This window comes from Urocampus carinirostris, chromosome 4, assembly GCF_059441175.1.
Source record: "Urocampus carinirostris isolate Australia breed hairy pipefish chromosome 4, RoL_Ucar_1.0, whole genome shotgun sequence".
In the NCBI taxonomy this organism is placed as follows: Eukaryota; Metazoa; Chordata; class Actinopteri; order Syngnathiformes; family Syngnathidae; genus Urocampus; species Urocampus carinirostris.
The window spans coordinates 36,886,604-36,909,589 of record NC_142352.1 but is presented as its reverse complement, the minus strand read 5'-3'; the positions used below and the strand labels follow the sequence as shown (position 1 = coordinate 36,909,589).

The 22,986-nt window shown below is 42.8% G+C and overlaps 1 protein-coding gene across 5 annotated transcripts in view; it reads left to right on the top strand.

The window, feature by feature from the left end:
* The window catches only part of sbf2 (SET binding factor 2), a 105,015-nt gene that overhangs the window by 16,270 nt on the left and 65,759 nt on the right, over positions 1 to 22,986 (top strand). The gene's annotated exons all lie outside the window — the stretch shown is intronic.

The window sequence follows — 22,986 nt, the reverse complement described above, 5'->3', positions numbered from 1 at the left end:
AACAAGTTAGGCACCTCGGCACCTAAGTTGGTAATGCTTTCGTCCCTCCAGATGAAATGGGACATCAGAAAGCAGCCATGTCACTCGGGTCAGGGTGACACAACACACTATTTTGTTCAACAGCAGGGCCCGACAACTTTCACTGGTTTACCGCTGCTGCATCATACGGCTGCCCAGCCCATCCTTAAGAACGCGTCCACAATACCACTATCCTTTCACAGCACCTCTCCACTCCTTCCTTTCACCAACAAGAGCTCTAGCTCCCATTATATTTAGACCTCTTTCCTGCAGTGCACTCATAACACCATCCATCCACGTCAATCGCGGCCCTCCTCTTGGTCTCCTTCCATTGACTTCTGCTCTGTAAATCCTCTTCAACATTCGCTCCCCATCCATCCTCTCCATGTGTCCAAACCAACCGAGTACTCCCTTATCAACACGCTTGCTCAGTTCCACAACTACTCCAGTTCTGTCTCTCACAATTTCATTTCTCAATCGATCCAATCTTGTCACTCCTAACATACTCCTTAAACACTTCATCTAAAAAACATTCAATATCCTTCTTAAATCTTCCTTCAGGCTCAAAATCTCTGCACCATACAACACAGTCGGCGCAATCACTCTTTCATACAGTCCCCTCTTAACATCCATACTCATACTCTTGTTGCTCATCACTCTCCTCAGAGCACCCAAAACCTTGCTTCCTTGATTCAATCTGTGCAATACCTCGCACTCCATTCCACCAACTGCAGCCAAATCACAACCCAAGTACCTAAAGCTTTCAACTTCTTCCAGCACCTGTCCATGCAATCTGATTTCTAACGTCATGCCCACTCCATCACGTGAACACTTCATCACCTTACTCTTCCCAACATTGACACATAACCAACGCCTATCACATACTCTTCCAAACTCTGTTACCAACCTCCTCAATGTTTCATCAGAATCAGCCACAAGCGCTGTGTCATCTGCAAACAACAACTGACATACCTGCCACACTGTTCCACTGTTGTCCATCATCTCTATACCTCTGCCAAATACTCTTGCATTCACCTCTCTGACCACGCCATCCATGTATACATTAAACAGCCATGGTGACATCACACACCCCTGTCTCACACCAGTCAGCACAGGGAACAACTCACTTGTCTCACTCCCTACTCTTACACATGCTCTGCTGTTCATATAAAAACTCTTCAATGCTTCCAAAAACTTTCCACCCACTCCATACATTACCATCACTTGCCACAATGCCTCTCTATCAACTCTGTCATACGCCTTTTCCAAGTCCATGAAAGCCAAATAAACATCCTTACCTTTTGCAAAATATTTCTCCATACACCTGTCGTACTGCAAACACCTGATCCACACATCCTCTTCCTTTCCTGAAACCACTCTGCTCCTCCATCACCACCTCATTTGTTCTTTCTCTCACTCTCTTAATCAAGACTCTTCCATACAGCTTACAGACAACAAACTGATACCTCTCGAATTGCTACATTCATACTTATCACCTTTACCCTTATACAATGGCACCACGCATGCACTACACCAATCAACAAGAACCACGCCACTTAAAAAGCATACATTCAACAAGCGTACTAATCAGTCAATAATAGCTGTGCCACCTTTTTTCAGGCATTCAGCAGTACAACCAACCCAGGTGCCTCCCCCCCTTTCATTTCTTTCACTGCCTCTTGCACCTCCCATGTTTCCACAGGCTTTACATTTAAATCACCCAACACGGGCATTCTCTCCATACCATCGATCGCCTCGACTCTCACTTCTCTCCTATCCTCCACATTTAGCAACTCCTCAAAATACTCTGCCCATCTCGTCCTGACTGCACTACCGCTAACCAGCAATCTACCATCCTCATCTTTCACTTTCTCTTCCTTTCCAGACTCACTGTTTCTTACTCTTTTCACTTCTTTCCAGAACACTTTTCTCCTTTCCTCAAAGTTCACTCCTATTTTTCGACACCATTCATAATTTGCTTTCCTTTTCGCTGCTTCCACTGCCCCTTTTACCAACCTTTTCTTCACTTTATATCTTTCATACGCATCGCCACTCTTATCTTGCAGCCACTCCTCATAAGCACGTCTCTTTTCTGTCACAGCCTCTGATACCTCATCATTCCACGATTGACTTCCTTTCCTAATAACTTGACCAACTTTTCTCATTCCACACACTTCTTTTGCACTCCTCAACACTGCCTCTTTAAACTACTTCCATTCAATTTCCACATTCTCCATTTCTCTTCTACTAACCTGTTCATACTCTTCCCTTATCCTCTCTTTTAAGTCTCTTTCCTTTTCTGCCTTATTCAACTCTGACATTTTCACCTCTTCCCTCACACTCTCCTTATAACAGGGGTCGGGAACCTTTTTGACTCAAAGAGCCATAAAAGCAAAAAATATTAATTTTATTTTGGGAAAGAGCCACACCATATATTATGAGACAAATTTACTAAATTGCTAAACCGGCGCCCCAGACAAAAGCTTAGTCTTCAGCACATTTATTTTTGATGATTTGATAAAAATTATGAAAAGAGAATAATGCCAGAGCCCCTGTCCCAAATTCAACAAACAGACCACTTTAAACTTGTCTCTTTCTTGCAATTACTCAAGATCGGTTAAACTCCTTTTGACCCTTTTTTTCATACATATTGGTTTCAAAACCAGATGCAAGCATTTATTTTGTAAAAACGTCACAACATTCTGAGAATAGGGAGCCTTATGTGCTTACCTTTGGCGAGAGATGGGAGGGAATGCTTGTACTTTTTGCATAGCTCCATCCATCCCTCCCACTCACCCAATCAAATGACTAAGTTCTCTTCCGGTGTTTTGGTGTATTTACAGTTCTGTGGATTCGTCATAAAGTATCTGAACACTGAACACAGATTATGTAGTGAACTTTTAAATAAAGGATTCTTTAGCGTTGTACAGCCAAAACGAGTTTTTTTTCCACCTTTATTTTGTGTGACACCTTGACTGTAAATTGTAGTGAAAAACGTGCCCTATATATACTGCGAAGTGTTACCCTGAACATTAGCTTTGGTTTGCCTTTACGTGTACCTAAATAGGGTAGACAACTCCGGTTTTGAACAAGATGGACAAATTTTGCATGCAATCAAATTGGTCTCTGAGCCACAGATACTCATAGAATGAGCCATATATGGCTCGGGAGCCATAGGTTCCCGACCCCTGCCTTATAACTAGCCCTCCATGATCCATCTATTCTCAGTTTCCCTTCCACTTAAAAATGATCAGACATACCACTCATTTCACCTCTGTAAACATGCACATCCAACAATCTACTTAACATCCCTTCCTTAACCACTACATAATCCATCAGTGCTCTGTCCACCATCTTGCCACTATCCACTCTGACAAAGGTATACTTATTCACGTTCCTCTTTTGAACAACGAATTTCCAATCACCAACTCATTTTCCACACATAACTCAATCAATTTCCTCCCACTCTCATTTCTTCCTAGTACTCTATATTTACCAATCACATTTTCAACCGTTTCATCACCCACTCAGGTCACCTAGTATTACCACTTTCCACCTTTCTTTCGCACTTGCCACACATTCGGACCAGTCCTTCCAGAACTCCTCTCTCTCCTCAGCGCTTCTTTCTGAACCAGGTCCATATGCACTTAAAACATCCATACTTCTACACCCCACTTCAACCTCACCCACATAAATCTGGTAGATATCTAGTCAAGTCAAATTTATTTATATAGCCCTTAATCACAAAAATGTCTCAAAGGACTGCACAGGATTACAGTTACAAAATTACACAATTACCTGATCTTAAACCAGCATGCGGGCAAGGAAAACTCAAAAACCTCAGTGTGAGGAGAAAAGAGAAACCTTGAGAAAGGACCTCACATGTGGTAATCCCCCTTCCAGGATTGACCAGGGTGAATTACAATTAGCATTACTGTACACATAATAGTAAACATAAGGTAAGATGTTGAAAATGTCCGGAAAGTGCATGACATCAACGACGCCCCCAGCCTGCAAACCAGTCCAGAAAGTCTATGACGGCCACGACGCTGCCTCCCGTCTCTGCCAGCCGGTAAATGCAGGGGTTGACATGCTGCAGGTCAGACGCCGGTCCGCTGACCCATCCCAAATCATCCTTCTCCTTCGTATCAGCCAGGCAGGCGTCGGAAAAAGACAGGACAAAACAGAATATGAGGTGGGCATCAATCATATGCTTTGGAATAGAAGTGCGTCTTAAGCCTCGATTTAAAAACTTCCGTTGAGGTTGCAGATCTTATCTCCAGAGGCAGGGCGTTCCATAACACCGGGGCCCGGATGGAGAACGCTCTCGAGCCCGCAGACTTCTTGGCTCCCGGCTCTCTTTCCACTCCACCAGTTTTTCCTTTTCTTTCTCACTCACAAGCACAGCCACTCCTTCTCTAGCATGTCCACCCGTAACTCCAGACCTTCTACCATACATACCTCCAAGCTGTAATTCATCTTTGTTTCACTCAAGGCTAACACATCAACCTTCCTTTTAGTCATCATCCTTCCAATCTCTTCTTTCTTCCACTCAGTCGATTTACTTCCACATCCTCTCACATTTATTCACCCTATAACTAGGGTTTGCGAGACCTTTCGGTCTCCCGTCCCCTTTCTTTGCCTTGCTGTCTCTTAGGGAGTAGAGATAGAGAGGAGAGGATCCCCAGTCCCCTCGCTCCCTCCACTTTGGTCGCCTCTTACGACACACAGCGGACCACGGTGGGAGAATTCTCTTACCTCTCACGAGGAGACGGCCCCTCACCACAGGGTACCACAGGGTTTCTTCTCCTAGTTTGTATTAATTGTAAAATTCACTTAAAAATATTGAAATATATTACTCATGATATATCTTTTGCTGCTTGGCAATTTGGCATTGACTAGTTCTAACTAAAATAACTGATTGCTGACGGTTCCCGGCCTGAGTCTGGGTCGTTGCAAAGTTCTTTACCAGTTCATTCCTTGATATTGTTGGCCCAGTTCTTTTTCTTTCTTCTTTTCCTCCTACCCACTTGGGCTGTGCCCTAGAAAAATGATCTTGGCCAGGCATGGCCACACCACTGCAGTTCTTCTTAGGTTCAATGATGGTGTTGCACACTGTTTCATTTGTCACATGAGCTAAGTAGCTGATGCCTAGAAGTTTCCTGTTGCATCGCATCTTTTTGGCCTGGATTTTTCTTTCCAGATCTGCTGTCAGAGAGACTACTTCTCGCAACCGTAGAGAAAGAAGGAACAAAGCGGCAATTCATTAGTCTTATCTTTTGCTTTTCACTGCTATGTTCTTGTCTCTCCGGTTCTGGTCTGGAAAGTGCGGCTGGTGTTTTGAGCTATCCGGACCATGGTTTCTGGTTCTGTCCCCTCTTCTTAAACGACTGCTCCAAGATATTTAAATTTGGTGACAGGTGCAAGCTCTTTGTGGTTAATGGAGATGTTTGTGGTGATACCTTGGGGGTTTTAGGTCTATCCTTTTTTTTGTCTCACATCGACTGTGGTCTGAAACCACGCTCCAATGGTAACATTGATCAGAACTGCACTGTTGGCATTGGCATGCCGCTGTTCAATGGTCTCAACTAGTTTCTGGTCCATATTGTACTACTGCATGGTGGCCCACTAGGCGGCTTGCTGTCTGTTAAATTATTTCTTGAAATCCACAAAGACATTATAGAGGTTTCTCTTGTGTTGTGGATTTTTTCGACTCTTTAGATAGATATAGATTGATACTTTGTTCATCCCCGTGGGGAAATTCTCACTTCCAGCAGCATCCTTTTGTTGTTTATTAACAGATTAACTAAATGGCCTCGGGGTGCTGTGTTGTAGTTTAGCAACAGTGGAGTGGATGACGTCACACGCTAGGCCAAAAGTTTGACGTCCCTGCAGCAGATGGAAATCTTTGTGCCCAGGGTTACACCATCTCGTATTCACGTAGGTAGCGAGTCCACCTCCTCTCCGCTTCTCGCAGGCGTTTGTGTCTCTGTCCGCCCTAACAGCGCTGTAGCCGGGTAGCTCCACGTTAGCATCCGGGATGCTAGACGTGAGCCACGATTCCGTAAAACACAGCAAACTGCACTACCCGTATGCTTTGATGTTTTTCACCAGCACAGTCAGTTTGTCGGTCTTATTTGGTAGAGAGTTCACATTTACCATGATTACGGACGGTACCAAAGGCTTATGACGCCGCTTAGCCTTCACCTTAGCTCTGGCTCTGCAGCCACAATAGGGCCCCTTCATCACGCCGGCAAGAGAATTCTTCAGGGCAAGGAGTTGATTCCTCGAATAAACGCATTTTTGTGCGTTAAAACCCATAACAATAGGATAAAAAGTAATCCAAAGTGTAGTTGTCAAACGGGACGAAAAACACCAAAGATAGAAGCAGACAATTAAAACAAATCACAAAAAGAGCAAAATAACACAGCTACTGGAAAGGCTGCCGCTTGCGGCGGCGCCTATTATGTTAACTGTTACCTGTTAAAAATGGCAAGTGTCACTAAACTGTTGTCAACCTTTATATTGTGCCTGTTAGCAGAGCTGATGATATATCATAATCTAGTAGCAGCCATCATTATTTTTTACAATTGTGTGTGACTCGGGACTGCAAAACGACACTGTGATCTCGAAAATAAATTTTTGACAAAACCATAGCATTTGAATGAAACCTCATATACATGACACAATCCTTTTGTACTGTGTTCGGAGGAAATTTATGGAAGTGCCTTTTCTCACTTAGTTTTTTGTTCTCGATAACTTCTGGATGCTTATTAAGTGGAATATAGTATTCATGCATCCATTTTTAAGAAATAACAAAAAAATATCAGCATCTAATATATTCTCTCTAAACTCTAACTTTTTAGCACATAACAATATTTGTGACACTTATTCAGACATCAAAGTTTATTTATTCAGAAAAAGTACAGATACAAAAATGTTTATAATTCCTGTGGGAAGATAGCTTATTTCAATGAAGGAATTTGACTGTAAACAGTTGTGTAATTTTTCTTGTCTGAAATGTTGACCCCATTTTAATGAGGCTCACACTTCTGGGAAGGACGCGGATGCCATCCCAAAATTTTGCGCGCTAGCTTTGTTGCAAAAATAAAAAGAAAAGGAAATGGAACAATGTATTTACATTTGGTCATGATTATGTGAGTTTAGATTCATTGTGTTTCACCATGACTTGGAAAATGTTTGGGTCTGTTCAGGAGGAAAGGCATCTCCTCGAGTAATGCAACCAATCATTCCTCTGAACTTGTTCTCCTTGTAAATTTGTTGTTACAAACCTTAATAGCATTAATCATTTTGAGCCACATGATTAATCATGCTTCTCGTTATGTTGCTTGCACAAAAAAAGACTTGCAGAAAAGCAAAATTTTATCACTAAATGCTTTGAGTCACGTCATCATAGTTTGACATGTCTCATTGCACGTCTGTCTCATGGTGTTAGTAAAACATTCCGAGAAAATCTAAACAGTGCATTCCACATAGCAGGATGCTGTCCTGGCCAGTTGGGGAACGGAGTAATGTGTTTGTCAGGAAGACCGACACATCAGTAATCAATGCTTCATATGCCTTAGTGATGCTAAAAACACTAGGAAACAAGGCTAGGCCTATCCAACTAAGAAGACATTCTGTTTCATATGATCACCAGGAAATGGGGCGGGATGGATTTGAGCCACAGAAAAACTAAGGAGCACACATATAATTTTTATTTTTTTGTGTGATTGAATGTTTGGTCTACCAGAATGGTCAAAGTTCGCGTTTTAATGGTGCCGACCAATCATAGGCAAATTTCAACTGCACTAGTCAATAAAGGTTAGGCAAAGTTTCAGCCGATAGCAACCGTAACAAGGCTCCCAAGTAGAGGGAACTGTTTTCTTAAGGTTAAAGCAAGTCACTGTAATTAAATACTCCAAAAACGGCACCGAATAAGCACTTTTCTTTCAAGGTAAAAAATTTAAATACTCGTCTGAAAAATTGTATTTGGTTTTTTTTTTCTTTTCAAAATCATGGAGCCCTATCTTGAACTCTCAGTATATTTCAGTGGCTCAACTTAATTGTGCTTGGTCCCACTTTCTCAATTGACATAACGAAGTTTGTGATAATGATCCCACAAACGACAAAACACGTTAACAGAAATCCAACATGCATTGGCTCAGCAAATGAAAGCTGAATATGGATATCATGTGTTTGGAACGTCACAAGTGACATCCTTTGTTAATATTTTAAAACAACACCCCATTTGCTCACATGGCCACGTGCCGAGCTTGGTACACAAGCCATTGTTGCACCTGCTATTTCCCTTTCCTCTGTGAGCTATTCAGACTAATAACAGAAATGTATATTTCGGGGTAAAAGTCAGTTGTTCATCTTAACAAAATTAATTCATGAGGGTTCACCCCAGTCAGTGTAATCTTTTAAGCGTCCGTACTGTTCCGTGTACAACAGCGTTTATGTTTTCACAGGTATTATCTGAGCTGAGGGGGAAACAAAGTGTGCTGTAGCCAGTAGGGAATACATTAAACAGGGCCTCTATTGCTGGTGGAGGAAACACCTGTTCCAGAGCAGGGTCATTATCGGCTATCATCTAAGTGTGATGTTGAGGCTGGGCTTGGCATTGTTACGCTGGGGTTTATTGTACTCTTCTGCAAGCTCAGGATAAAACTGTTTACCCTTCTCTTTTCATTCATCACTCATTGAGCTCATCAGTGTGTTTTGATGTTTTGTGCTAGCACTTGGAATTCATAAGAACATGTTATACTTTGTTGAAATAGCTAGTAACATACTAAGTGAAAGCTATGCAAATATAAATTGTCGGGTACTCAATAGATTTACATGCAAGGAATAATTGGTTTAAGATTACAATGTTAACGATAGTTGTGTTTTGTGACATGGACAGAGATCTGACTTTTTTGTTTTTCAGAATATTAAGACCTTAAGTCTGGACTACAAAGAGCACCTGATTAAAAGCTGCATGTGCACATTTTTTATTCGCCGGATATAAAGCGGCACGCTTAAAAAGCCATAAAAGTGATCTCAGTCATGTCCGTTTCTTTAATTTTAAAGAACGGAAAAGTAACACATTGCGCTGTGTGTGATTCAGACACTCCGTGGACATCGTAGCTGTCACTGATAATCAACTAGCGCAGCTAATTAAATTAGCATAACAAATATGCACAAGTGCAACAAAAATCAGTATACATAAATTGTTATCTTTCTAACGAGTCGGCTGATTTTATATTTTAGTGCGGCAGCAGGTGACTGGTGCTGCATACCAGGAGTGGGAAGTCTGATTTTTCCAACCTCTGACCAGGACTAAAGATATGTACTTAGACTTTGCTACTAGGATCTCACACCTTGAGTGTCATTACAATTATATTTTCTTGGTTGGAGTTTGGAACCCCCCACTTCCCACATTTCTTTAAATGCTTTTGAGGTTGTATCTGGTATCATCCATGTAGGATAATCCGATTTCCCAATTTTCTGGAATTCAGCATAAATAATTGATATTTTTTCTATCTGGTCTAAAACTCTGACCTTACATTACAAAAAAATAGACCCGATTATAAGTCACCTGCTTCCTTCCTAAAATATTCAATCAGCTGACACTACTTGTTAGAAATATAGCAAGTATTTATAAGTATTTTTGTCGCACTCAAAGTATATGTTGATGCCAATTTCATTATTATCAATGATTTACTTTTGGAAAGAGGCTTTACTTAAAACTATTTTACTATATTTAAAAAATTGGCCAAAGTGAAATACATATTTGCAGTGATTTTTGCATTGAAAACTGGTCGTCTTCAAATGGACAGTTTTGGAAATCTAAATTTTTGGAAACCTAAATCTATCCATGGGAAAATTTGTAAAATACATTCAGTTTTTTAGATTTTGATCAAATTTGACAAGTTAACAGGTAAGCGGCTCCAGCTATTGTCTCACCTGTTTTCCAGCTAAGATGCCCATGCTACACTAATCTGCAGGCATAAAGGCGAGAATAAAAACCTTATTTTTATGTGTGTTCTAAGATTTTTCAATGTCAGTAGTACTTGCAGTAATTATTTGGGTGTGTCTTTTTCGGATTTTAGGCGAATTTTACAGGAGTAGTTCTGTCCATTCAACTCATAGTACTGCTCTAGGGCTTGGGTCCAGCTCCTCTGAAACTGGGCCAAATCAGGATTTCCACAAGAAAACCTCTGATTAAAAACATTCTATTGTTTTCAAAGATGTTTTTTTATTTGCTACAAAAAAAATAAGATCTAAAAGAACCTTTAAGAATTAATGTGAAACTATAAATAAATTAATGTGAAAATGTGGATCCGTAATTTGCATGAACATTTGAGGGACAATGTGTATTGTTTGACCACTAGATGTTGCTGTATTGTGTAGTGCAACCAAAAAAAAGAAACGATCGAGACTCAAATTGACCAAAATCACTATTTTACGTTCAATTTTCTTGCCCAGCCATTTTTAGGTATTTAGTTACCCGTAACAGCAAGATAGCTTGCAATTAGCTCATGATATGTAACATAAATTTCCCAAGCAACGAGTATTTTTTAACAATGCACGTCATATAATAATTTGTGTATTTTGGACTTTTTATAAATCAATATTGTTCTTTTGAACGAAATATTTTTACCACTAGGAGGCACTAAACAATACAACTGTCCCTTTAAACTTTTATTTTATGGTGGGGGCGTGAAACATCACCCCCTTGGGTCGAATTGGCCCCCGGGCCGCATGTTAGAGACCTCTGCCCTAGACTGTCCACCCACCAGGGTCTCTCAAAATTCTATGGGAAACACTTCTCACTATGATTAAGTACAAAAAAGAACACAGAAAATGCACCTTTTTTTTAAAATTTGAAAATCGTATCGAAATTGCAATACTGGTCTTAAAAATAGCAATTAGGTTTTTCCCCAAAATCGAGCAGCCCTAATTCTGACACTGCAGTTTTACACATACGGTATTTATAAAGCAGAAAAAGCAAGACCATTTTAGGCTTTCCTTGACAAATTGTCCTGTTCTGTATGATCAGACTTGTTCTAATTTCTGTGATTCGGACCATCACGGCCATCTAAAAATATCTACCCGTAAAATGAACCATATGTGCCAAACATTGCATAACAGATGAGCAAAGCGGAACAGTATTGTTGTTAACAACTGGAATCTAAGATAAACAACTGTGATGCCACTTTTGGGAAACTATTATGATTGAGCTAAATGTTAAAGAATGCTTGTAAGGTTTCCAACCAGGTTTGATAACGTGTGTGTTTTTTTTTTTTTTACATGTATTCTGTCGACCTTGTTTAATTCAGCAAGATGAGGATTCTGAGGAAGGTTGAAGATTAAATTTGGACCTTTGACTGTCATGGCCGGACATTTGGGGTTGTTTTTGTTTGTTGCTCATCCTGTAAATCTGATATGACGCTTTTAGCCAGGCAGCATGCCGTTGACCCTCTCATCCCTTCCCTGGCCTCTGACACCTTGGATTCCACTTTTCGTCATTGTGTTTGTCTTCCTTCCTTTCACTGAATAGAGAAAGTACAAGTTCAGTGGTGTCTACGACTTTACATTCAGGCGGAATTTATGTTGACAAATTCTATGTTCACAGTCTTGCACGATCATGTTTTACGTGGTGTTCCATCAAAAGTGTTTCATTATTCCTTCACTTAAAAATGTAAGTTCAGAATGTGACATTATTCACTATAATATTCAATGTTTTTCTTTACCTACTCTTTCAACACATTTTTTTACATTTGTAAAAGTCAATGGCTTTGAGTGACTGAACATAAATTTGGATTCACAGTTTGGTACAATTTAAAATAGCAGATATTTTAAATAGCAAATCTGATGAAGTTTATGTCATGCCAGGCCTTAAATTGACGTGACATAGTGCGGGGAACACTGCATTCTATAAAGAATGCTGTGTCTCAGAAGCTTTTTTAACCCTTGTGGTGTGTAGATAGATATCATGTACATTTTCAAGTTTTTTGTATTTTAAACAAAGAGAGAGCATTTTGAAGTAAACACTAAAATCTCATCCAGGTTGTGAAAACATGTTCAAATTGGCATTGTGCTGTGATTTATATGTTATTGCATTTGGGAGCCAGCCAGAGACTTTACACAAAACATGATATGTACATGAGTTGGATATATAGACATCCAATATAATTAAAAATCTTTAATGTATCATAAATTTGGTGTATTTCAATACATTTCCCGGGAATATGGTATCTTCAGTGCCGTTGATTTAGTTTTATGCAAAGTAAAAAAATGTTGTAGAGTGTTTACACCACTGCACGATCTGATGGCACCAAAGCCTAGATAAAAATGTATGCCTGCAAACCACTGACTGCAGGATTGCCAACTTACTGCAGCTCCATGACGCTTGACAGTGATTGCTGATATTGCACACATGTGTATGGATAGGCCTCCTGCCACTGTGTTGTTGGAGGTCAAAATATATTTATAGATAACTGAGTTATCATACGGGCAGCACGGCGGCGCAGTGGTTAGCGCATGTGCGGCACAGTTCATGGGAACCTTCTGCGTGGGTTCAAATCCAGCTCCAGACTTCCTGTGCGGAGTTTGTATGTTCTCCCCGTGCTTGCGTGGGTTTCCTCCGGGCACTCCGGTTTCCTCCCACACTCCAAAAACATGCATTTCAGGTGAATTGGCCGGTCCAAATTGTCCCTAGGTGTGAATGAGCGAGTGAGTTGTCTGTCCCCGTGTGCCCTGCGATTGGCTGGCAACCAGTTCAGGGTGTCCACTGCCCGATGATTGCTGGGATGGCTCCAGCACCCCCGCGACCCTACTGAGGATAAGCGGTGTAGCTAATGAGATGAGATAAGATGAATGAGTTATCATACTTTAAGTTCACGTCCAAATAATGTACATTAACATGCATTATGTCACCAAAATAAACCCACGTGCCATGAGGGTTTTAAAAAGGTTGTGTGCAACTCTCAATCACCCTAATAAATATACTTCCAATAATAAGTACAGATCTATTTCTTTCCTTGTTTAAGCTCTGTCACTCCATGGAAATACAAAACCATGTGACGCTTGTCTTGCTTTACCTTGGTGATACCCACCCAGGCATGTGTCACAGTTTCTTATCAGCAGTAGATTGGTCACTACATGGAAGAACACCAGTACCCATAGTGAATATTTTCAATCAATGATGCCCCTTGTCGACCACACTGTGATGATGCTTAGCAGGTCAGACTACATATCTGGTGTCACGAGCAAAGGTGGTGAATAGTGCAGTGCAGTGGGAGTAGGTCATTCTTGGCTGCACCACATGATGTGATGTAGCAAGATTAGCTGCAGAGCAACCTGTTTTCTCAACCTTGACATCAGTATAGCAAGTGTGTCCTACAGTTTAATTGTCACTTGACTGCAGGCTAATTTGAGAACAGGAGATGCCCTGTCTTGTTGCCTTGGGCGCATGGGTTCCTGCGGTGTGTGGCATTCTACAAAGGCAGTGGTTTATGTGCTGACATTGATATTTACTGATATTTCGATCAGCCCTTTGAGACTCCTTGTGATTAAGGGCTATACAAATAAACATGACTTGACTTGTCTATTTACAGTACAACTTCTCTCTGATGATGTCTGTCTCTTCTTCCAGAATAAATGTATTGGTCTTGGCTAGAAGGGGTTGTAACTGAGACATTAAATGTACCATTTTGCAAAGCTCTTAATCTCTGTTTTGCTGAATACTACGCAATCTATCAGTCTTGCTTTTTCTAATGGGTGTCCAGATGTGCTTTTCTGTTAGTATAATAGTGGCCTGATTAAAAGATACGTAAAAATGCATTAAAAGATATGGCAGTGTGTGAAATTCTTCCTCAAACACAGCTAGCAGTTAAAGTCCACTAAATAACTTGTTGTTCTATATTATACAGTAAATACTAAACCTACTAATATGTACAAGACTGCTACAGAGGTTTTTCTTCCAGTGTTTCCTTTTTCACCCTTTCACCTGTAGAACAAAGACTTGTTTCAGCTTTCTCACTCCTTAAACTTAAAACTAAAAGCTGCAAAAAAATGTGTTTAATTAAAAATCAACATTTATCTCACTTGCCACTTTGTAGTAGAATGTCAGTCTACATGACACTCAGCATTGAGGGATGGAATCTGTGGGTTTTGTCACATAATGACTCGAACACATACACAAATAAGGATGAGATGCTGCATCTCTACTGGCCATCATGCATCTTGATAACCAATCCGCAAAGATGATAATTAGTCCCTAATTTGTAAATGTTAAAAAAAATATATTCGTTAAACAAAAAAGTCAAAGAAATAGAAAAAGCACAAAGCCATCTATAGTTTGGAACTAACCACTCATCATTGTGCAATGTTTTGTGTGGGCTCACCGAGAAGCGAACTGTGGCAGACAAGATTAGGTTTGAAGAACCCCCTCCAACGCTATTGGTATCAAAGAACCGGACTCATCTACAGTGGGACCTCGGTTATCGCGGTTAATGGGGACCAAAACCACCCGCGATAAGTGAAAATCCGCGAAGTAGCGGGGGCAGCAGCGTTAAAAGGGAAGCCCAGACGTCCCTATCCACAGCCACCTCCTCCAGCTCGTCCGACGGGACCCCGAGGCGTTCTCAAGCCAGCCGAGAGACATAGTCTCTCCAACGTGTCCTGGGCCGCCCCCGGGGCCTCCTGCCGGTGGGACATGCCCGGAACACCTCCCGAGGGAGGCGTCCAGGAGGCATCCTTATTAGATGCCCGAGCCTCCTCAACTGGCTCCTTTCAACGCGGAGGAGCAGTGGCTCTACACCGAGTCCCTCCCGGATGACTGAGCTTCTCACCTTATCTCTAAGGGAGAACCCAGCCACCCTGCGGAGGAAACTCATTTCGGCCACTTGTATCCGGGATCGAGTTCTTTCGGTCATGACCCAAAGTTCATGACCATAGGTGAGGGTAGGAACGTAGATCGACCGGTAGATCGAGAGCTTTGCCTTTCGGCTCAGCTCCCTCTTCACCATGACGGACCGGTACAGGGTCCGAATGACGGCAGACGCTGCACCGACCCGTCTGTCGATCTCCCGTTCCATCCTACCCTCACTCGTGAACAAGACCCCAAGATACTTGAACTCCTCCACTTGGGGCAAGACCTCCTCCCCGACCCGGAGGGGGCATACCACCCTTTTCCGACTGAGAACCATGGCCTCGGACTTGGAGGTGCTGATCCCCATCCCGGCCGCTTCACACTCGGCTGCGAATCGCTCCAGCAAGAGCTGAAGATCACGGCCTGAGGAAGCCAACAGCACCACGTCATCTGCAAAAAGCAGTGACGCAATGCTGAGGCCCCCAAACCGGACTCCATCCCCGCCAAGGCTGCGCCTAGAAATTCTGTCCATAAAAGTTATGAACAGAATCGGTGACAAAGGGCAGCCCTGGCGGAGCCCAACCCTCACCGGGAACGAATCTGACTTACTGCCGGCAATGCGGACCAGACTCTGGCACCGGGCATACAGGGACCGCACAGCCCGGATAAGACTGTGTGGTACCCCATACCATGACACGCCCACAACATCCAGAGCCTTAATGAAGTCCAGGCGGATCTCATCGACCCCCGGGGCCCTGCCACCGAGGAGTTTTTTGACAACCTCGGTGACTTCAACCCCAGTGATACGAGAGTCCAACCCAGAGTCCTCAGGCTCTGCTTCCCCAGAGGAAGACGTGCCGGTGGGATTGAGGAGGTCTTCGAAGTACTCCGCCCACCGATTCACAACGTCCCGGGTCGAGGTCAGCAGCGCCCCATCGGCACTATACACAGTGTCGATGGCACACCGCTTCCCCCCCTAAGACGCCGGATGGTGGACCAGAATTTCCTCGAAGCCGTTCGGAAGTCGGCTTCCATGGCCTCGCCAAACTCCTCCCATGCCCGAGTTTTTGCCTCTGCAACCGCATTCCGAAGCCGCATTCCGCTTGGCCAGCCGATACCTGCCAGCTGCTTCCAGAGTCCCACAGGCCAGGAAGGCCCGATAAGACTCCTTCTTCAGCTTAACGGCATCCCTCACCGCCGGTGACCACCAACGGGTCTGAGGGTTGCCGCCACAGCTCCGATCAGCCGCCTCGACAATGGAGGCGCGGAACATGGTCCACTCGGACTCAATGTCCCCCGCCTCCCTCGGGACATGGGCGAAGTTCTGCCGGAGGTGTAAATTGAAACTTCCTCTGACAGGAGATTCCGCCAGCCGTTCCCAACAGACCCTCACAACACGCTTGGGTCTGCCGGGTCGGGCCGGCATCTTCCCGCACCATCGAAGCCAACTCACCACCAGGTGGTGATCAGTTGACAGCTTCGCCCCTCTTTTCACCCGAGTGTCCAGAACATGTGGCCGCAGGTCCGACAAAACGATGACAAAGTCGATCATCGAACTACGGCCTAGGGTGTCCTGGTGCCAAGTGCACATATGGACACCCTTATGTCTGAACATGGTGTTCATTATGGACAAACCATGACGAGCACAGAAGTCCAATAACGAAACACCACTCGGGTTCAGGTCAGGGGGGCCGTTCTTCCCAATCACGCCCCTCCAGGTCTCACTGTCATTGCCCACGTGAGCGTTGAAGTCTCCCAGCAGTACGAGGGAGTCCCCAGGGGGCGCGCTCTCAAGCACACCCTCTAAGGACTCCAAGAAGGGTGGGTACTCCGAACTGCTATTTGGTGCATAAGCACAAACAACATTCAGGACCCGTCCCCCCACCCGAAGGCGGAGGGAGGCTACCCTCTCGTCTACCGGGGTGAACCCCAACGTACAGGCGCCGAGCCGTGGAGCAATTAATATGCCCACACCGGCTCTGCGCCTCTCACCACGGGCAACTCCAGAGTGGAAGAGAGTCCAACCCCTCTCGAGAGGACTGGTAGCAGAGCCCAAGCCGTGCGTAGAGGTGAGTCCGACTATATCTAGTCGGAATTTTTCAACCTCACGCACCAACTCGGGCTCCTTCCCTGCCAGAGAGGTAACGTTCCATGTCCCAAAAGCCAGTTTCTGTAGCCGGGGATTGTCGCGCCAAGGACCCCTCCCTTGGCTGCTACCCAGCTCTCTGCGCACCCGACCCCTTTGGCCCCTCCTACAGGTGGTGAGCCCATGGGAAGAGGGTCCCACGTCGTCCCTTCGGGCTGTGCCCGGCTGGCCCCTGTATATATATATACATATATATTTTTATTATTTTATTCTATTATTATTATTTTTTAGACCTGCGAAGCTCTGAACCCGCGAACGTGGAACCACAAAGTAGCGACGCCCCCTTCAAAAATGCTTAAAAAAGAAAAAACATTTTTTAATTTTTTTTTATTATTTTATTATATTATTTTATTTATTTTTTTAGGCCCGCGAAGCTCTGAATCCGCGAACGTCGAAGCGCGAAGTAGCGAGGTCCCACTGTATTCACTGCTCTTATGTCCATTCACTTAGATAAAAACACTCAGGCACACAGGATGTTAGATCAACTATGATCATCTGAGGTATTTCTGTCTGCACCGTCTTTCTTAACAATGAGTGGCATCGTTGGAATAGTTTAGGACAGTGCAACAGTTTTCATCTTTGGGTTATTTTTGGTGCTCACGAGATAACACAACTACCTTTACAGCACCAGAATAGGAGTTAAACAGATATCCTCTAAGCCATTTTATCTGTTTCATAACGGTGGCTTCCTGGTCAAAACCTTGTTGAAGAAATTTGCTCTCGTCCCAGGAATTTCTCCTCACTTCTGGTTCCTTTTTATGTACTTGACAATTGCCGGAGGTCTATGCCTGGGCTAAAACATTATGTCGGCATACAGGAGGAATCAACCTCTGACACTTTCTTGTGGCAACACAGTAAAAGTATTTTTGGGGGAAATTGTCACACATATATACAATGTGTTTCACGCAATTAACAAATTATTGAATAGGAGGTGTCTCACTCAATCACGTTCACTCAATCGCACTCAGCTGGTAGAGCACACAATAAGACAACACCCCACTTCACTCACCTGAGGAATTTAAAATGTAGAAAAATACAATTATAACATTCCAAGACAAAAAAAACGTTAGCACCGATATGGTTTCTCCAATGTGTGGAACAATGAACCAAAACATCTCATGGTCTCAAAAAAGACTTTCTTTCAGCTATTCTTTTTACCCGACCATTTGAAATATGTAAACAAAAATATGACTGCTTTGTCACTTTTTACAATAACGTGGTCTCTCTCACTGCCATATCTTTGCAAATCTAACCAATTTATCTTGGGTTACTGGTTTGGTTAACACATCAGCAACCATCTGATCGGTGGGACAGTATTGTAAACAGATGTCCATTCAATACATTATTCATCCATCCATTATCTGCACCGCTTATCCTCAGTAGGGTCGCGGGGGTGCTGAAGCCCATCCCAGCTATCTTCGGGCTGTGGGCAGGGGACACCCTGAACTGGTTGCCAGCCAATTGCAGGGCACACGGGGACAGACAACTCACTCGCTCATTCACACCTAGGGACAATTTGAAACGGCCAATTAACCTGAAATGCATGTTTTTGGAATGTGGGAAGACACCGGAGTGCCCGGGGGAAACCCACGCAAGCACAGGGAGAACATGCAAACTCCACACAGGAGGTTCGATCTCATGACATCAGAACTGTGCCGTACATGCGCTAACCACTGTGCTACCGTGCTGCCCTTCAATACATTAGATCTGATGAAATGGTACTTGATGTCTATGTGTTTACATCTTTGTCTATTAACTGGGTTCTTTGCTAATGCAATTGTCCCTTGATTGTCCTTGTACATGTTGGGTACTAAGTGTAAAAAAGTTTGTATTCGTAAACCAAACTGACATTTCTTGTAGCATAATACTTTCACTGTCACTTTTAAAGCTTAAATACTTGCTTCCAAGGGCCAAATGTTCTACTGCGGGCTTGCTGAAATAACGTGACAATTTACTTACAATTAAATTAAGATCGGGTCAAGTACACATAGTAAGGTAGATGAGGCTCCAAACCACCTCTTTGTACTGAGTAGCATCACTCATTAGACCTGCATCTTCACTGTATTTGAGTGTCTGTTCACAAGATGTAGATCTAGGTTTATAGTGCTGTATGTTAAACCACTACAGCAAGTGTTTTACACATGGCTTCTTGTGACATTGCTATGCATAATTTTACCTGTTCAAAATCAATACCCTGAAAATCTACTAATTTGCCCATATCTTTCATCTGGAACTTCTTTGTGAGCATATATTTTACTTTAATAAGTTCATGCAGTCTTTTGCAACATATTGTGGCTTATATTTGTCAGAACCATCAGCATTTTTCTTAATCGCATACACCCATCAACCTGCAACAAGCCCTGTAACAGGTTTGTCAAAGTAAATGCATTATTCTTGTCGGAATGTATAGTCTAAATGATTTCATTTCATCCTCCATAGCACTGATCCATTCACTTGACCCGAGTGAATTTATTGCATCATTGTAAGTTAGATGTATGTTGTACAAAATATTGTAAAATGATCAATGTTAACATCTGCCTGGTCTTGACCTTCTGTTGCATTCACACAATCCCCATAATAATTTAGTATCTTCCTCTCCCTACTGGAGTAATGTGAAGACTCTAGCTTGGCAAGCGGTCGATCACAAGTCTCTTTCTGGTTGGTTTCGGGCCTAGACATGGACCTGCTCTGGAGTACTTTATGGACTTATTGGGATCCTGTCCCTTAGCTTAGATGTGTTAGCCCAATGTGGCACACCAAAATCTTCATCATCTATGGACAGTTCCATCTGTTTCTCCTGTTTACCTATTTTTTTGACTAGTCTCTGCTTCCTTACCTTTCTACTCTCGGTAAAGGGAACCATGTATTCTTGGCTTTTCCTGTCATGCCTTATGAGTAAGCCCTTCTCATTCCTTGAATTTACATTTTCCTTATCGTGTTTGTATCCATAGCACGCTGTTCCGAACTTCTGCATTCTAGACATGTTGGGACGTCTCCCAGTTAGCATGAAGTAGGGTATTGGTTTTGGAAGGTTGTTAAAACATCTATTTCTCACCACAGATGCGGTCTGCATTGCATATGGTCCTAACCTTTTTGGTAGCTTCCTCTCAAAGACTATACATCTGGCCATGACATAGAGTCCTAAATTTGCACTCCGCAGTGCCATTCTGATGTGGGGTATGTGGCGATAACATCTCATGTCTGATACAGTTTCTTCTCAATAGCTTTTGGTACTCTTTTCCTCTTCACTCATAAATTCTGTACCGTTATCTGATCTGATACGTCTGATTCTTCCATAAGGAGCAGCATGTGCTACGAATTGCGCTGTTGCTTGCACAGTGTCACTTTAGTCTTTTTAAGATAATAGAAAAACACAGTACAGTCAGCTAAAGGGACAGCAGAGTACTTGGTACAGCTAAAGTGTTTCGTGAGAAGACTATAAATCATGTCAGGGCGGGTATAGACGTCTATATTACTGTTTCTAATGCCAAACCTAACTACATCTTTAGCTTTTCCTCTCAAATGCATAAGGATTTCCTCTGCTTGCTCTTCAAGTCTCACATTACTCTTTTTAATAAATGTCCTCATTAGATCTTCCCACTCATGTACTTTTATTGAGTCTGAGCCATCCCCAATAAATGACGGCGGTTCCTTAACCTTTCTCTGCGTAACCACCTGAACCTGTGATCCATCTGACACATGACTATGCTGACTCAATCTGTTTGCTACATCTTGTGTGGCAGCAGCGTTAGGAGCTACTATATTGTGTGACTGTATATTTGAGAAAATGCTATCAGCCAATTTATGTGCTATCTCCTGAATAATATTTGTGATGTGATCAGCTAAACCCTCAGAAATTTCACTCGTTGAATTTGGCGTAGATGTGGGTCTGACCTGAGGTGAAGGTAGGCTAGCATGTTGGTCAGCTGCATTATAGGTGTTGACACTAGAAACTGCCTCTACTCTATGTGTAGCACCACCTGGGGTAGAACTATCAACAGAGGGGATGGGGGTAAACATGCCCCTGCCCCTGCCAAAGTGAATAGGTGTGTCAAATTGTGGAGCTAACACATTGCTCTGATTAAACATGTTTCAAAGGGTAACAGAAAAAAATGTAAATAAGTTAAAATCACAAAATAAATCAGCAGCCTGCGTATCACTGTGACACTGCACTGTAATGAGCAAAACAATATCGCTCATGTAACTAAAATTTCAAATACTGTGAGCTGATGTGGCAGGTAGGACAGTCCTCGGTTCGGCGAGTTTGATAGAAGTCACGGGTCTCGGCACCAATGTAACCGCGTCACACTGGGTATTTGTATATTGTATTCTTTTGGCTTATTATTGTACTGTTCTCAGCTCAGGGATGCTGCTGGAAATGTGAATTTCCCTTCGGGGATGAATAAAGTATCTATCTATCTAGTCATCTGTAATTGACATGCATACCTGTGCCCAACTGTAGATACTGAGTCAATTTGACCTGCGAGATCTGTGTAAAATAGTTGTAGTGCATTTTTGGCTCGTGTATCAGGCTTACTATTAAAGTCTGTAGAAACTCTCCCTTAGTGCACACTTCACAGTTCAGTTCAGACTTATCCATTTTCCCCTTGATAGTCATGCCATCTACAACATTTGAACATTTTGAACATCATCAGAAGTATAATGTCCTTATGCCATGTTTTAAAATAAAAACAGCTCTTACTTTGATGACGTCTGTCATTTACATTTGCCAAATAATATAGTCTATTATGTTCATGTATGTGAAATTCAGTCCTGTCTTTGTGCTGTTGGATGTGATTTCTTCTTCTGAAGATCACCGTAGTCCCACTTTCAGTCGCTGCTCTCACAGAGATGTTTTTTGGAAATGATGGAACATAGAAGGCCCTTTGCAGAGTAGCGGCCAGTCTGCACTTTCATCCATCCATCAAGTGCACTTCCTCATCCCCTCTTCGCTGTGTGTCTAGGCCTTGACTGTCAAGTACTACTTTAAAACTGGCCAAGTCTTTCTTTATGTGCGCCGGTGTCGACCATCAAACCATTCATGAGGTCAGGTGCTGCCGATCTTTTTTCTCTGACAGGGAACGCTCGGTCACTGCTCGCTCGTCATTCTGGCCGGGTTTCCAGATGAATCCCTGAAGTGTCCAGTTTTTGCAGTGATTACACCACACCTTGCGTTCGCAGAACTTTCTCAGCTGTGCCCGTAAGCCGAAACTGCAGCAAACAACACTGTTGTGTGCTTTGGTCTTGCATGCTCCTGGCACAGCAGTCCTACTGGACTTGTACACGCATTACAATGTGCTCCGATGCGGTGCTGCACATGTTCTCAGTTTCTTCAAAACTCGTGAGCTTCACTTTGAAATAAGGAAAATGTCCTTTTCTCGCTTAGTGAAACATAAGTGGCGAAGGGTTTCAATGTTTTAGGCAGCCCTTTTAGCACGATAGCAACAAACTCAAAACCATGTCTGTTTTTTCTGAACACACTTATGGCCCGTTCTGCTTGAATGATGTAATCAATGTTTTGCTGCCTGTCTTCAAAAGTTTGATTAATTCAGTGTAAAGACTTATGATTCTTGGCTTTCATTAACCCGCATAATACCTTCGTTAAATATCAAGGGCTTTGCATCCGCCATCTGCTGCCTCTCGCATTATGAGCGACTTTTATCAACTTGGAACTGGAAAAGCCCAGCATATACATGGTTTTCTTTACAGAGAGTAGAAAGGTAATGAAATACAGACAAGTCAAATTAATGCCAAAAATATTAGTAAAATGAAGAAATACTGAACTTTTCATATTTGTTTTCAATTCTTCCTGTGATACTGTTAAAGGCAGATGTGTATCTAAAGTGTCTTTGAGCTTCTGCAGTTGGAGATGTCCCATGAACTTCACTTCCCATAGTTGAATCTTTTCATGCCCAACGCAGACTTCTTTCCTGTTTCACCATAGTTTCAGCACACAGGC